Here is a 17,438-nt window from a genome sequence, read left to right on the forward strand (position 1 = left end):
AGTATTCCCACTTCCTGTAATCCACCAAGCAGACACAGGACTCTTCACTTGGGTAGTTGTCACCTGCTTTGACCACCATGCCAGATGAAAAGCCCTTGCCATTTACCACTAGGCCAGATGGTGCTTCACCCTGTTCCTTCAACACTTTGGACTGAGAACTGGCCCATTTCTCTTTGCTGCCCTTTAAAAGCGTTAATTCTACTGCCACTTACTCTCTCCCTGTTAGTAATGAATTATTAATGTTCTTGATATTTTAATATAAAGCTGTCTTTTAACAGATGTGTGTTATAGAATTCTCTTGATTGCATTTTATAGGGAAATGTATAACTAACACTATATTGTTGATGGAAGATCGATAACACGTAGTGTTGATGTACTAATATTTTTGTTTTCATGCTTTTTTGTGAGCTGCTTTGAGTCTAGCATGTACAGAGAAGTGCCGTACAAATATAGTAACAGTGCAATCCTATCATGGTCTACATAGAAATAAGCCCTATGGAGTCCCAGTTAAGTGAGTATAGGATTACGGCCTATGACTATAACCTGTAGTAATAGCTACCATGAAAGACTTGTTGATAAAGATGGGGATAAGTTTTCCCTTCGAATTAATGGTGTCACAATAACATTGGGCCTTTGGAGGAAAACTTACCAGCCCTAAAATACGAACACACTACATTTAAACAAGCGTAGGCCTACACAGTAAGAGACATGGAACAGAAATTCATTGTTCAATTACCTGTGAAGAGACAACTACTTTCTTGTGCATTATTGCATAGGTATCAATTTCTCCCAATGCTGAAGACTGGCCTTTAGTTAAATTGGTGGTAATGACACTATTATGCTGAAATATTATAATTACATACCACAAGGAATGTTTAATTATGAAAGATAAGCAATTCCTTTCTTTTGACTTCTGAAATAAAGGCGGAGAGGGGGTCATAACTGCTGAATGACTGCAGGCTGCAGAATCTTATTAAGCTATTCCCTTGATTTATTTATATGCATAGCTCTCTCCATCTATATGAATAGGAAAGACTTAAGTGGGTAGTGGTTTGAGTGTTGGACTGGGAAGACCCGGGTTCTAATTCCCACCCGGCCATGAGGCTCACTGGGTGACTTTGGGCCAGCCGCTGACTCTCAGCCTAACCTCCCTCACAGGGAGTGGTGACAGAACCATGTAAGCCACTCTGTTCCTTGCAAGAGGAAAAAAGGTGGGATATAAATGTAACAACAACAACTTACAAGCCAATGGCAGAATGAAATCCAATACTGTCAATGTTTTGCAGCATCCAATAACTGGGCAGTGCTTTTGTTTTCCTTCTAACATTTGCAACCCATCCAGTGCACAGCACCAAACTGCATAACATATCACCACGTTTAAGGCACAATCCTTAATAGTGGTTTATTAATTTTAAAGAAACTCCCATTTCTTTGGCCTTTAAATCTGTTTTGTTCTTCGTGAAAGTGAATATTCAGAAATGAGTCAACAAAACATGAGCATATGAAACCCAAGAGGCTAGTTTAGTTCTGAAACCAAATGATTTCCTCCCAAGCTAAATGTCAAGCTGTGAATCTGACCATTTCCAGCAACGCATTCTTGCTGTAAATTTGGGCCTAAAGGAAGTTCGACATTTGAAGTTGTAATCCAGGGGTTGGTTTAAATTCTGTTCCGTTGCCTTAATGGGGATTGGAGAAAAAGGCATACTGCCCTTCTGCCAGTGATTTGATATATGGCACTGCAAAAATCCAAACTTTCTGGGTCAGGGCTACAGCTGGGTTATATTTGTTTGGCTACATTGATTTGCCACACTTGACTTTAGTGCAGCTGCACTAATTTGCACCAGCTGTGGGGATGCAGAGTGGCATCCCAATTGCCTTATTTATAAATTGGAGACTAGAGTATCTTCTCACCTCTAAAAATGTTTTATTGGAACCCAGCCCTGCATGCTTATTGGTGCAAGGTAAATGAATGTGCGTGCTACATAATGGCCTTGATAAAACACTGCCCGTTATAATTCATTCTTTTTAAAACAATTCTTTGCAAACTATGTTTTCCATGATTTTTTAAAAATAGTTTCCTTAGCCATGGCTGGCAAATTCAATGGGTTGCATCCAATGTTAGTCCAATTGAAGCCCACTCATTTCAATGGGTCTATGAAGTAGGACTAATATTGGATGCAACCTAATGTTTCTCAAAGGGATATGCAACTATATTTAGAATTATAGGATCAAACACCTATTATGGGATTTCTCCAAGGTAAGTTCCATGACAGCTATCATCTGCATAGAGCTGAATATAGATTATCATTTTAATTGCTAATGTAGCCTTTTGCTTACATATAAAGTTAACTGCCCAAGAAGCTTGAGGGCTTATAGCCCATTATTAAAGCTGCAGACATTGCAAATAAATGTTTAGGACAGATTGTACCAGCTATTGAAACAACTATCAGAAATCACAGCATTCCAAATACGCAGGATTAGGGCATCATCTAAAGTTCCTTTCCATTCATTAACTGGAGTCACTTTGCTTACTTTTCCCTTGGAAAAATAATATATATATATGGATGGTTTCTTCACCTACAGACATTCTTACAGTCTTATCCTAAATCTCTCTGAGTTTAAGTGGTCTTACTTCTATGTACTCTTTAGGATTGCCGCTATGCCCCCTGAACCTATTCAGATTTACTCAGAGATAGGTCCTACTAAATTCAATGGGATTTACTCCCATGAAAGTGAGCATATGATTGCTGCTAAGTGGGAAATCATATAGGCACACAGAATGTTTGTTTGTTGATTCTTGGTAGTATACATAAAACACATTCATTAATATAACTGTGACTAACTAGCAAAGGAAGATTTTGCTAGTTAGTCACGCCAGCATAAATACCTACTGGCAACTCATCCAGTATAAGCAAAAAGGGTCGCATTATATTCTTCAGAAGCTGGTTAACTCGGTGTATTCTGACACTACATAGCTAGTGCTGTCAAGCTGAAGCTGTTGCCACCACTTATTCTGCAAATCTGCATTTTTGCAGCTGGCAGCTTTGAAACAACCTTTATAAATAGTAACAGTAAAGAACAGCAACCAGTAAGGAGACCACTTTATGCATTAGGTTTCCTCCTGTCCCTTCCTGGCAAGGAAATTGCCATTACAGGAATGTCCTAAACAAGAAACCATATTATTATATGCATTTGTTTATCAAGGCTCATCCAGGCCTGATTTTTCAGATTTTCAGTATAGTCTATATAAATTGCAAGAGCTGAAACAATCACATACTTAGAGTAAACCCACATTTCTCATGAGTGTTGCATCAATAATTGGGTCACTTAAAATAGTGTATAGTATCATTTTCATATTGCAGTTTATCTCCATATCTAGGAGCCCTTAATGATGAACCTTAAAGGATAACTTCTTTTTTTGGCACGTGTGGGCCCAGAAACACCTGTATTTACTACTCTGCGTATGTGGTCCTATCTCTTCACTTTATAGGTGCGGAAAAATCCACCTCCCCCCACCCCCATGTACACACAATGGTAAAGAAAGATATGGGAAGATAATTTATGTTCTCCAAAACATACTTTTAAAGATTATGGGTTGGATCCATACTGATGCATGCAACTGGGTTGGCAGAAGTGGACCTCCCTGCCCCTCCTCCCTATGGCATCCCCCTCAGCCCCCCCCCCATGCTACACAGAATCAGGGGAGCCTGCTGAATGGGGTGAGCTGTGGAGGAGGATCCCCACCAATCAGGCAGAGGCACCTTCTGTGGAAGGATGCTTTCCATCCATGGAAGGCAGTTCTTGGATCCAACCCACTGTCTGCCTCTGCTTTACAATGAGGAAGCCAGAGCTGCAATGCCTACAGACATCCTAGAGCTAGGACACTGGCCCAAGCATCTACTGAGTGAGTAATGAGGGAAGAGGAAATGGCTATTGTACAGCATAACTGTGTGCAGTGTCCAGCATACTTCATACCTGCTATGAGCCCAGCTGTGTGAAGAGCTCTCATACTTGCACCTAAAAAAGGAGTAAGAGAGCAGAGCAGGGCATGTTCAGGGATGCCTCTGGCCTTCTGGAACGAGTTGCTTGTCAATACATGGATGAGGCTATTAATGAAGTTATTTAGATATAAAGACTTCCTGTTTAGAAGGGCTTTCAATGTGGAAGACTGAATATCTTTTTGTGTGTGTAGAACTTTGATAGTAGTAGGGATGGCGGAGAAATCCACCACGGACTCCAATGAGGCCACCATTTGTGTCCCTGCTCTTTGCCATGATAGGCTACGTAAATATTTACATAGCCAATCATGGCCAAAGGCAGAGACGCAAATGGTGTCCCCTACACCAGACGCCATTTGCGGCTGCAGCCCGGCAGTGGACAGAAGTCTGGTTGCGGGCGGCCCCAGCCGACGGCTCCAAGGACTCACCACAGAGCGGAAATGGCTGGGGAGGATTCCAGGGGAGGGACAGATCACCTCTCCCCCCAGTGGACCCCAGAGCGGAACAGTAAGTGGAGCTCGTACACCCCTAGATAGTAGTTCCACTTAGAATTTTACTATTAAGTTGTTTGTTATTGTGTTTAGGATTATTTCTAAACCTCAATCTCAAAAGTTCTTTGAACAGTGATCTCCTTTACCAAGTTGTAGTGGAACCAGGGCTTGTAGGGATTGATTGATTTATTTGTTTGTTTATTAGATTTATTAGCCACCCATTTGGCTGGCTAGCTGGCCACTCTAGATGGCATACAATACAAATAACAACACAAAATGCAAGAAATTTACATGATAAACTAGACAAAACAATATTGCTCTAAAAAGCAACAGGGCTTTTTGGTTAGCAGGGATAATGATGTCTTCATTTAAAAAATGTGAATATATATTGTAATAGATACAGGCAGCGCGTTTGCTCTGAAATAAGTTGAATTTCTAAGGAGACTGCAGCCTTCATCATTCAGTCCCCTGAGGTGCATATAGGCTGTAGTTTATAGGATTTGATAAGAGGCCCTCTACAACAACACTAGCAATGAGTGTTGAAGCCTGAACACTCCCCCACTCCCTGCGTATCACAATGGACCGTGCAAGGTGGTGGCAACTGCAAGTTGGCTAAGGTTGGATAAGGAGGCTGGGCCAATATTGATGAACAGCTCCCCCCACTTCAATATTGTGCTGCTAATCAGAAGAAGTAATAGAAAAGAAAGAGCACTTTGGCAACGTAAGTGGTAGATGTAGGGATGTTGAAAGAATCCATCTGAAAGTCAAGTCTACCAAGGTCGGCCCCCCAGACTCTGGCTCACTTGTCTGTGAGCTGGCCCGACTCAACCCATGTCAAGTTGGGCCAGTTCGTGGACTTCTGCCACTGCCACTGCTGTCGAGAGGGTTGTGCAGAGTGGCTGTCAGGCGATAGCAGCAGCGGCAGGGAGGGAATGAGCTGTGGCACTGCCCTTCCTGGCACTGCCAGCCATTGTGCTCAAGTCTTTTCTTCTCCCTGCTGGCCCTTGGGAGGAAGGGGACACTTGCAGAAAACAGCCAGCAGCAGGCAATTGCAGTGCCAGTTGCTGTGAGCAAGTCTCTCCTTCTCCCTGTCGAGGCCTGGCAGGGAGAAGGAGAGATTTGTGCACAATGGCTGATGGAGGGCAATTGCAATGCCATCTGTTGTGCACAAGTGTCTCCTTCTCCCGGTGGTGGGCTGGGAGTCTGCAAGCTCCGGTGGGGAGCCTGTGGTTTGGCTCGTGAATGCAAACTGAGCCAGGGGCTCTGGGGAAATCCATTGAGCCCCAAGAGGGCCAGATTTCTCCATGCCCGACATCCCTAGGTGGATGGCATACAGCCGAAGTTCTGTCCCACTTGCCTAGCATGCAATATTTGCACCATAGCAGCACAAACTGGCCATAAAATGGTCCTTGCAGTATATTCACAGATCACAAAAGGAAAGGAAAGGAAAGGAAAGGAAAGGAAAGGAAAGGAAAGGAAGCTTGGTTCAAATTTGGGGAAAATCTGAATCATAACATGACTGCAGAGTCATGCCATGCAGTCCATGGCAGCACAAGTCTTCCGTTAGCTGTGAAGCAGAACAGCTGGGAGTTCATTACTTTGAAAATGGTATGTTACTTAGGGATGTATGAGAAATTCATTTAAGATATTTTTTGAACAGGATTTACCCATTTCAGACCTTCTGGACTGAACACTGGCTTTGATGCAATTTGTGGTCGAAGTTGATACATTTCTGAGCTTTCAGTGTAATTTGCAGATTGAAAAGAATGTGTTTGACAGCATGTGTACATTTGAAAAATATGCTTAAAAATGCATACTTTTGAAAAATGCATACAAATATGCATTCATCAATGGGAGAAGAATGCATACATTTCAAAGATGTGCACAATGGATATGCACACTTGGAAAAAATATGCACAAAAATATGCACGGGTTTTCATGCGAAAAGAAAAAAAACCAAAGCTCATGATCTGATATGGACTTGAGTGGGATCGAGCTTCGAGATGGAATTTGGAGAACTTTAGCAAGCTTGAGTCTTGCTGATTCACACATCCCTAATGTTACTGTGGTGACAAAGTGGCCATTGAGCTCTTCTGAAGATCAGCCCTGATTTAAGAGTGTGGCCTTTAAAATGTTAAAGTAAGTTGGGAGGAGGGCTTGCAGAATGGGAGAGAAGAAATGAAAAGCTCCAATGCATTTGGCTTATTCCACACACATCCCCCTCACCCGCAGCTTACAAACAACCTCTCTCTCTAGATGAGTAGGCACATCGATAGCAGCTGAAATATAGTTCTCATAAAATTTTTAGCAAGGGGAAAGGAGATGCAATGGCTTTCTGAATACAGTTGAAAATAAATAGCATATCACTAAAGCAAGGGGAAGCAGGTCCAATGTTTGACATCCCCAGATAATTAGTAAGTCAGTCAGTTCTACGCTCTTTCTAACTGTTGCATTAAACAGGTATTCCATGGATTCCTGTTAACCTTAAGATTGGTATGAACTGAGCTTTCCATTTCTGTTTTCCATGGGCAGATCTTCATCTGTGTTGCTAAAATTCCTGTCTCTTCCTGCAGTTTTCTACCACGCTCAAAATGGAGTGAGTTCAAGCTGGCAGCAATGCTTGCAAAATGTGACTTTAAATTGTGCCTTGTGTTTCGAAACTAAGAAGATGAAGATCACTGTAAAAGCAAAGAGGAACACTTCTCACTTTCTGAGAATTTAAAAGCCAGAGATTAACTGTCAGCAAGGAACCGTTTTGCCAAGGGTACTGTTCTCAATGCACTGGCTTCTTTCTGGAAAAAAGAAAAAGAAAGAAAAAAAGCTCTATTGATTTCCTAAACTGTTGAGAATGGTTTATAATAGCAATAGGCTATGTGAAAGCAATCATTACACCAGTTAGCAACTAGTTTATTAGAACATTAACGTGCTTCAGGCATTTAACTCACAAACTGGTTTGGCAAAAAGAGTAAAGAAATTTTTTTAAAAGGCAGGGGTTTTACAAGGTGGTAGTTTGAGTATTTTCAGATGAGCTTCGATAGTGTTTACCAGGCTGATGGTCTGCTGTTGTCAGGGGATGCTGTCTTGCTCTGTTCAGCCCAGAAGCCTCTACTTTTGAATGACCCTGGGGGTGGGAAACAAGTGCAGGTAACAGTACAAATCAAAATTACACTAAATTTGGAGCCCTAGAACATTTGAGGAGGCCGTATGAGGGGCAGTCTATGGATATTCTGTGGGCATATACTTTGGGGTGGGTCTGGAAAAAAATATTGATACTCACTTCAGTTCTATAGCCAGCTAAGATGGCCACTGGTATGTCAGGTTTTGCACTGGATTAACATAGTTGGGATTTTCATGTTTCCCTAACAGCACAGTCAAAAGTATTAGAACAAGACCTAACATTATGGCAGTGCTAGCTACAGTGAAAGAAACTTCATTAGCGAAAAGTGAAACTGCACGTAGCCAAAAGTTCTGGACAAGTAAGCATGATTATGTAGATGGTGTGAGACAAGCTTGAAACTGATGAGTAGCCAATGAATGATTTTCTCTGACTGACCTTATGTTAGATTTTGTGTCCAATCTACTGTTGCCAAACGTGCCTTTGTCTGTAACCAGGTATAAATACCCTGAGAATTATTTATTTATTAAGTGAATCCACGGATTCTCTTCCATACATGTCTGTCTGTCTTTTGTTCAGCTGAATAATGAAAGTGAACACTTGGAAATAAACAGAAGAAAGGTTTTTTCTTTGACACTATTCTAACAGTCTCATTGCCCTTTATCAATCACTGACAATGGCTCCACATAAGACATGTATGGAAGACACCAAAGAGCTCATTGCAGTGCCAGGAGGGTGTCCCATAACTCATTCCACACCCACACACAGTGTTCAAGTAGGCTGACAGGAAGAGTCCACAGTGGCTCCCCCTTCACAGGTGGTCAGGAGAGAACCCAAAAGAAGGCCTCGAATTAAATTTAAAAGAAAATGCTGATTCCCACCAAGACGGCAATGCTTGCGGGTGCTCCCCACAAGTTCAGGTAAAGAGGAGTGGGGGGTGGATATGGGGATTGTGTAGCTGGGCGGGGGGGGGGAGAGAATGCTTTGGATGTCTGGATCCTGCTTTGGACGGAGGCTGAAACAGGTTGGCCGGGCTCCAGATCTGGCTGAGGTGCATCAGGTCCAGTTCAGAAGCTCTGAATCGGCCTCCAAAGCAGGTTGGAGGGTCCCTGTACAGCCCTACTTACAACACCTATTTTGTAGGTATAATGTTGTTCCAACAAAGCAGGAGAGAGCTTGGTGACATCAGACAGAGGAAATTATGAACTAGCACTACATACAGTATCATGAAGCTCACAAAGACTGGATGTATTATATGATACATTGAACAGATTGAGTGAGAGCCCGTGATTCCTTCCAAAATGCCCCATGCAGATAATATTCTAAGGGCACAATCCTTAGCATGGCTGGCTGGGGAATGCTGGGAGTTGTAGGACTTTCTTCTGTCTAAACATGCATAGGATTGCACCCTTAGAAAAGGGAGTGCCTTGTAGGAATGCTCCCCCACTCTTTAATTATAATGTGTGATGAAGCTCTGGAAATAAGATCGTAACCTCATTGGAGTTGTGCATGTATGTCCTGATGGGATGATATTAGACAAGCATTTGACATATTTTTCACTTCCCTTAGAGCGCAATAATTTCCTTATCATTCCCTAGTTACTGTTGGAGGTTGAGGATTTAGTCCTACCTGTCTCATGCCAATAGTTACGAAGACATCTTAAGGCAGTTCTAGGCATGCTGGAGATTATGAAAATGTTAAGAATGACATTGTGGGGTGTTTCTTAAAAGGAAACAGCATTTAAGTGTGTCTTCACTGGAAGCTATTGCTCTCATCCTGTCATGTTTTTTCTTTCTGCCCTCGAGCAGAATTTGTAGGCTCTATTTTCCAGCCTTTTGTTATTCATTTGTGCATTTCTTGTTCATCAAAAATAGCATTGCTTTGTTTCTGTTGCAGTATGTTTAGTATCTAAGTTCAATGAAATGGTCAAATTAGTTATTGATGGTTATAACTAATGCATTATTATCTACCTTGTTTCCAAAAGTAAATATCAATATTTTTTAAATCCAGTTACCAAAGCGGCCATTTGCTGTGTATGCCTGCTATTGAACCAAGCACTAATCCATTTCTACAGAGTTCTTAAAGTTTGTTTGAACAGCTTTATTAAGTTTGTAACAATTGATGTCTCTCTACTTATTGATAGATATGAAAACATAATAATTTATCTTGCAAAATTTAACACACACTTTAAACCAAGAATACATACAGCCAAACCTTTACCAATTTAATTTCTTTAAATATTAGTTCAACATTGGTTGCTCTCCAGGGGTTGAATTAGCTCAGATCTCCAATTTTGGATAACATTGTCATGCCATCTTCCTGCCAATTTTAACTCTTTGTACGGGTCCTGAATTACTGGGTTGGAATTTAGCCCCTCCCATGAACATACAGTAGATAATTTTTTAAAAGATGTAAATTGTTTCTGCAGGTGAATAAGATATGAATTCTTATTTATTTATTTATTTATTTCCTTAATCGCCCATCTGGCCAGTCACTCAGCCACTCTGGGTGACATACAGCAGTACAAACAATCTAAAACAGTAAAATTAAACATTAAAACATCATATTCTAAAAATACCCTAACCCACCCCAAAGGCCTGCCTGAACAACCAAGTTTTCAATGCATGGCGGAAGCTCACTAAAGAGGGGGCATGGCGGAGTTCCCTAGGGAGGGAGTTCCACAGAGTGGGGGCCACCACAGAGAAGGCCCTCTCCTTTGTCTTCTCCAGCCTAGCTTTCCTGGCTGATGGGACAGAAAGAAGGCCATCCGAGGCTGATCTTGTTGAGCTCGGTGTTGCTGGAGGTGCTCCTTGAGATAGGCTGGGCCGGAATCCTATATGGATTTTATATAGGATTTTATAGGTCAAAACCAACACCTTGAATTTGGCCCAGAAACCAACTGGTAGCCAGTGCAACTCCTTCAGTGATCACACTGGTGGCTGCCTTTAATCAGGCGAGCCACCGCATTCCGTACCATCTGCAGCTTCCAAACCATCTTCAAGGGTAACCCCACGTGGAGCACATTACAGCAGTCTAGACAAGAAGAGACCAGGATATTTTCTTCATAAATATGCATTGAAGATAATAAAAAGTTTTGAAGCAATGTCCTGAATTCAGATGTCCTGTATGCTGTACAATATCTATTCATGAAGACAAGTAACAAAATGCATGTAACAGTTCTTAGTAGACCTAAGACTGAATTTGGGGCTGTTTCTTTTGTAAATTATTGCTTCAAAACTGTTTATATTTTATTTGTATTCATTGACTAAATGAGTTTTATCCAGTTTCAATTGTTTGTATATGGACAGTATATTAAAAATAAGTTATTAGACTGAAATTGCATACTATCTGATTAACTATTTGTGTGTAGAGTACTTCATTTGAGGTTGAATCTCTGCTTTGCAGGGCATTTGCTGGGTTATACCAATTGCTTTTCTACCATCCTATCCAAGTCTCTGGATGTGACTTTAGAGATCATAGAATGATAATGGGAAACAACACATACATGGTAGCAATGTTTACATGATAACAGAACAATTGTAGACAAGAAGCTGACTTCCATCACCACATTGGGAAACTTTATTTGAAAATAAATTATTGTGATATCTAGAGGACAAGACTACACCACTGGAGATAGAGATCCGGAATGTACAACTATGTCACTAGAAGCTGTAGCGCATTTTGCTTAATCAAAAGGCTACTTTATAGATCTCAAGTAACATCCTGCAAGAATAAACTAGAACTCACAGAGGACAGGAAATGTGTGCCCCCCACAGGCCATACTGTAGACACTGGCCACCACAGGCATTTATTTGCTGGCACAACAAGTCTTAGGATCAGGGCCCCATACCGAAGACGCTTTCATCAGTGCAGCTTATTTCCAGTGAAATCTACTAGGGCTGCATCTGTAGAGATCTAAATTGTCTGATAACAGTTGTTTAGTATGGATAATGAGGTTGCAACAATGTGTGTACTTTAGTGCCCTTGATAAAGCTATTAATTACTTTCCATATTTAGCGTTGTTAATACTGTCACCATAAACTTTGTTCTAAAACATGTAACTGGGAAATTTAAGCTGCTTTACTGTTAAAGATTTCAGTAAAAGCAATGTATGTATCGCAGTGAGGTATTAATGACCTCTAGAGGAGTACATTACTGGTGAAAGCATAGGTTTTAATAGCCCTTGTTATCAACACATGTTAATATTTGACATAAAAATAACTTTTCTGTAATACTGCTTTATTTCCTGAAGAATAAGCTCTTAAAGATTTCTGATATTTTCTGAGCTGGTATATTTCTGAACAAATGCATCTCTCTGAACTGATTTGGACATGTGCTAGTTGCCTCCTCTGTTCTGTTTAGATGAAGATGAAGATAACATCAAACAAAACAGGGAAGCAGATTAAGATAGAAAGGAACAAGCAGAAGGGCAAGGATGAAAATGAAGGTCAAATCAAAGTGTCTGCCTCTTTCAATGCAGCCTTGTGTTGATAAAAGAAATGTTCACACAGCAGATGTGTTTTTCATACACATCTAACTAGAGCTTTCCCTTACAGTTACTATTTCTTTTATACCTACCCATGTATGAAATTCCAGAGAAACTAAGTGAGATTTGCAGTCTAAGCCCATCTATGTTCACTCAAAATTAAATCCTATGGAGTGCTTTGGAAATACCATGTTTAGCCATTCAGGGCAGCAGGGATGGTGTCAAAGGTAGGCATGGCTGGGCACCTGCCAAGGGCTCAGACCACAGCAGGGTCCCACTGACAAGAGCCACATGGAGTTGCTCCTTCTCTTCACCTTTGCAATCTGTGTTGCAACCTGCCTCTCACGACATAGAATCATGGAGTTGGAAAGGGCCATTTACTGTCATTGAGTCTAGCCCTCTGCGCAGGAATCTGGGGTGGTGGTGGTGGTGGTGGTGAGAAGAAGGAGCAGTAGAAGCCACTTCCTATTTGTTCACTGCCTCTCTGCCTGTCAAGGAAGAGGATGAGGAGCAATAACACCTGGTGACAATGGCTGGTTATTTTCTACCCCCTGAAGAAGGACTTTGCACTGAGGGTTCCATTCCCTCCAGCGACTAGGTAATACTCACAAGTTGACTTCAGTTGACTAATCACTACCCCATAAGTGTTAAGAAAAAATGTGCTGATGCTTTCTTCACCAGTGCAGTGAAAACCCCTGCAATCAGAGCGCAATCTGTGGTAACGACAATCCCAATAACTGAGAGCATCAACATTTTGGAAATGTCTCTTGCCTAAATATTTTCAGATATGTAGTAAGCAGCCCTAAGAAAACAAGTCAACCAATTAAAGACTACATTGAATTCCTTCCTGCCAACCACAAATCTAATGTTAACATGCTACAATGTTTTGAATCCAGAAGGTTTAATCTGAAGCAATGAAGATTAAATCAATGAAGATTAAATAATCAATGAAAACCTTCAGAATGCAGCATATCTCCCTTCATTAGCTGGTCTTTCGGTGTGTTGGTTGGCTTATAGCAGAATTTCAGAGGCAGGCTTAGTTCTGCATTTCTTTCATTTTCCTGTTGCCAGGCCCTTTTAATTCTTGTAATATATTTTTATATGTGAATAATGATACAGTGCAATCCTATGTGTCTAATCTGAAGTAAGCCCCAATGAGTTCAATGGGATTTGCTTCCAGGAAGTGTGTATAGGATTGCAGTCTAAGTCGGGATCAACCATCTGCTCTCTACATTAGTAATTATTCATTGTAGTGAGGGCAATGTAGCCTGGTTTAATGAGACTCAGTTGTCAGAATTAGAGATGAGAGAACCAGGGATGCTTGAGTTCACTGACACTCTACTTCACAGCTTGGTTTGTCTCACTCCTGTTCTTGTTCGCAACCTGTTTTTCTTTTCATTCGAAATGTGGTAAGTGAAAGTGGTAGTACAAATGGGAAAGCGTTATTTTCATGCACATATTTCAAATGTGCACCTATCCCTTCATTGATGAATGTGTGAAAATTTTTATTTTGAAAAATGCATATTTTAAAGTGCACATTTTTCAAAATACACCTGTTTAGAACAGAATTGGAAATTCAGGAACTTGCAAACTTTTTCATGAAAAAATGTGCTCCCATTGACATTTGAATAGGGGTGTTTGTCATTTGCAAATCTTTTTTTCATTTGTCATTTGCAAACCTTTGAGGGCCTGCAGGATTCCCACTGCCCGCCCGGTTCAGCTTGCATTCACAAGCAAGCATTCATGAGCAAGCAAATTAAGCAAATTATGGCTGGAATTTTGCAAATTATGCAAACTGTGACTGTAATTTGTGCAACTTCCTATTTATATATCTTTTAAAAATGGAAAATCCACAAGCTCGCTTGACTCAATGCATTTTGAGTCAGGCCATCGCAGAAGTAAGTGGGAGGGGCAAGCTGATGAAAGCTCGGTGAGCTCTACCCCCTGGATAGACTGGGTATCTTTATTTTACCTGCCATGAGTTACAGTGAAACTAATTCTCCATGTAATACATAAGGCTGGTCCCTGTCATGTTTATAAAACCTGACTCAGAAGAGAGGTATCATAGCTTGTGTCATATGGGTTATAACCTCCATATAATTACTGGTTTATATGGCTACGTATTTATTAAATCTCTCCATTCCAGCGCAAAGCCATCTCATCTTTTTAAATGGGCCAGTGTGTCAAGAAATGCTCATTATGCGAAATGTGACACTGCTTTCTCTCACATATGCTTTCTCTCGCGTCCCCAGGGGATGCATCGTGTTGAGTCCCAGTTTCTCCCTTTTGCTCATGCACCATTGCTAACAGCTTGTGAACCTTCTTGTGCTGAGCATGGGGTGCCTTTAGCACGGCTCCTGCATTTGGCAGAGCAGGAGATGGGCAGCTGCAGGATTCTGTTACACCATCTGGATGGCTTCTTTTTTCACAGACCCTGCAGGGACAGGGGATTGTAAATCTTTGCTTGCCACTTTCAAAGTGTTAACAAAAGAATTAAGGAGCTGCATTCGCGTCGGATGAGGAGGGCAGCTCAGTTACCACGCTTACATAACTGTGGGTTTTGAGGGGATTTTGTCACTATGCAATGGAAGCAGCCAACGAAGAAGCTAAGGAGGAGGACAAGGAAGAAAGTTAGGGAAACAGAGAAAATTCCCATAAGGAAGCACAATGATCCACTGAGTTACTGGAATCCAGCTTTGGTGAGTTTTTGCAAGTGAATGAAAGCTAGAGCTGGGAATAGAGAGGAACATTTTGACGAGCCCATACTTTATATATTCCTATTTCAGAAATGATGCTGTGACAGACCTAAACCCCAATAACTATAAGCTATCAAGAATCATGTTTTATTTCATTCTTAGCCTATGTCTGCTTCTTCTCATGTCCCCACATCAATCACCTATGTGTCAGGTGTGCAGCTGACCTATGTAAAGTGCTCTATGCCAGGGGTCAGTTGTTCGCTCAATGGACAGTTTTAATTCTGTGCTGCATTTTGATGCTAGGATCTGCCTGGAGAGGCTGCAATATATGAGGTCTGCTGCTGCCTACAGCTATTGCATACATTCGGATAGGATACTTGTTTATTTACTTTCCTGTATAGAGAAGCCTAAAATGGAGTTGAAAAGCAACTGAAAATAAACAATAATAACCACATGAGGGAAAGAAGAACTAATTTCCACAATATTTTCTTGTTTCTTCCTCAGAACACCATGAACTCACTCAGTTTCCCTTGTTGAGTTGGCTGAAACCTGCCAGTGTAAGACTTTCTATAGTGGTAACATCCCACAAGCACAGGAGTATCACTACACTGGCTTAATATTTTCCCCACCACCTCAAGGGTATGGATGTCGGAGGAATCTGGTTTGGGGATACAGCTCAGCAAGCTATCACTGGCTCAGCCCCCAGACTCTGGTTCATGCATCCCTAAGCTTCTCCAACTCATCCCACAATGAGTCGGGCAAGCTCGTGGTTTTCCGCCACCCCCCAATCCCTCATACTCTCCTAGTAAGTGCTGAGAGCACAAGGGGTTGACAGGCGGCATGGGACTCCTGCCCCCGCCGACTGTCAACCCCCCCCCCCACTCCCCTTGCAAGGATTATGTGAGGGGTTGGCTGGCAGCGATGGGGAGTCCTGCCACTGCCACCTGCCAACCCTCATGCTCTCCTTCCTTGCAAAGAGACGATGAGGGGTTGACAGGCAGCAGGGGTGGAAGTCCTGTGCCACCCGCCAACCCCTTGTTCTCTCCTTGCAAGGAGAGAATGAGGGGTTGGAGGGTGGCAATGGGAACTCCCTCAAGCCACCCTTTTTTGCTTAAAATGGTGGCGAGGACTTTTTTGTATATAGCCATTTTGAGCAAAGGGTGGCCATAAATAGGGCCATTTATTCAAAATTACAGGTGTAATTGATTTAATTAGACCATTTACGTCAGCACTTTTGCATTAATGGCCCTCCTTACGGCTGCCATTTTGTGAATAATGGTTATTTATGGAAAAGACCTAGCCACCATTTTGTGCACAATGGCAGCTGCCAGAGCAGCGGGATGCCTCACACCATTTGCTGGGCACCAGCAGACCATCTGGCGGCTTACCACACACAGTAAACAGGGTTGGGCAGCCAGTAAGGGTCTGGTGAATGGCACAAGAGTCGGTCAAAGGTGAGTTCTCCCATCCCTACCCAAGGGGGTTTAGGTATGTACCTATCCACAGCCTATGTGGGAGAAGGCAGACTCTCAGATAAACTGGTCCTGTGCTGTTTAGGGACTTACAAACCATCAATAACACCTCAAACATGGCTTGGTAGCTAACTGGCAGCCAGTGCAGAGCTTTCAGCATCGGAGTCATACTCATATGCCACATTCTGCCCTAGTGGCAGCTTCCGAACCAATCTCAAGGACAGCCTCACATAAAGTGCATTATAGTAGTTCAGTCTTGAGATTACCAATGCATGGAATACTGTGGTCAGGTTATTCCTGTTCAGGAATGGCTGTTGCTGTTGTATCAGCCTCAGCTGATAATAGGCACTCTTTCCCACTGAGGCCACTTGGGTCTCAAGTGACCATGAAGAATCCAAGAGCATCCCCAGATTACATGCCTTTCCCTGTAGAGAAAATGCAACCCCACCCAGGACAGGTAAATTACCCAACTCCCAGATACGGGAACCATCCACCACAGAGCCTCTGTCTTATGATGATTCAATTTCAGTCGGTTGCCCTCATCCAGCCCAGCACTGCACCAGTTCCCCAGTCCAAATCATGCATGGCCACACCTGACTCAGATGTAACCCACAAGGCTGCAGATACCCCAGGTTGGATGTGCTGTTTTATTTAATCATTGAGACATGCAGCAAGACAATAATTTATCATGTGAAAAATGTTGAGCTTTTATTTTTTTGTGAATAATAACAACAACAACAACAATATCAACAAAAACAACAGTGGACTTCTCCCATATGTACCTGCCCAGAGCCTTAAATCATCTTCAGGGGTCCTTCTGTGGGAGCCCCTGCCAAAGGAGGTGAAGTGGGTGGCTACCAGGAAGAGGGCCTTTTCGGCTGTGGCACCCAGGCTGTGGAATGAGCTCCCTAGAGAGGTTCACCTGGGGCCTATGTTGTACTCCTTTCAGCGCTGGGTGACAACCTTTTTATTCTCCCAATATTTTAGCATTTTAGCTTCCTAGTCTTTTAGCTTTGGTGTTTTAAATCTGTATTTTAAATCTCTGCATTGCTGCTAAGTTTATTCTGGTTGTACTTTTATACTGTGGTTTTAAGCTTCTATATTTTATGTTGTTTTATGCTGTACCTTGTGGTTTTAATTTTTGTGAACCACCCAGAGAGCTTCAGCTATTGGGTAGTAA

This window comes from Heloderma suspectum, chromosome 3 (assembly GCF_057233095.1).
Source record: "Heloderma suspectum isolate Gila_16-S chromosome 3, 16-S_ref, whole genome shotgun sequence".
NCBI classification, from domain to species: Eukaryota; Metazoa; Chordata; class Lepidosauria; order Squamata; family Helodermatidae; genus Heloderma; species Heloderma suspectum.